This window comes from Octopus bimaculoides, chromosome 25 (genome assembly GCF_001194135.2).
Source record: "Octopus bimaculoides isolate UCB-OBI-ISO-001 chromosome 25, ASM119413v2, whole genome shotgun sequence".
Classification (NCBI taxonomy): Eukaryota; Metazoa; Mollusca; class Cephalopoda; order Octopoda; family Octopodidae; genus Octopus; species Octopus bimaculoides.
Window position 1 is genome coordinate 12,459,734 of NC_069005.1, and position 205 is coordinate 12,459,938.

Genomic DNA, 205 nt, shown 5'->3' on the forward strand with positions numbered 1-205 from the left:
TATATATATATATATATATATATATATATGTGTGTGTTTGTGTACGCATGTGTATGTGTATTTATGCCTCTAGCCAAATATGTATAGATATAGACATATATATTTACAGGCATGCGTACATACATGGATAGATGCATGAATATATATGCGTGTGTATGTGCGTGTGTAGTGTAGTGTGTGTGTGTAGGTATATATATATATATAT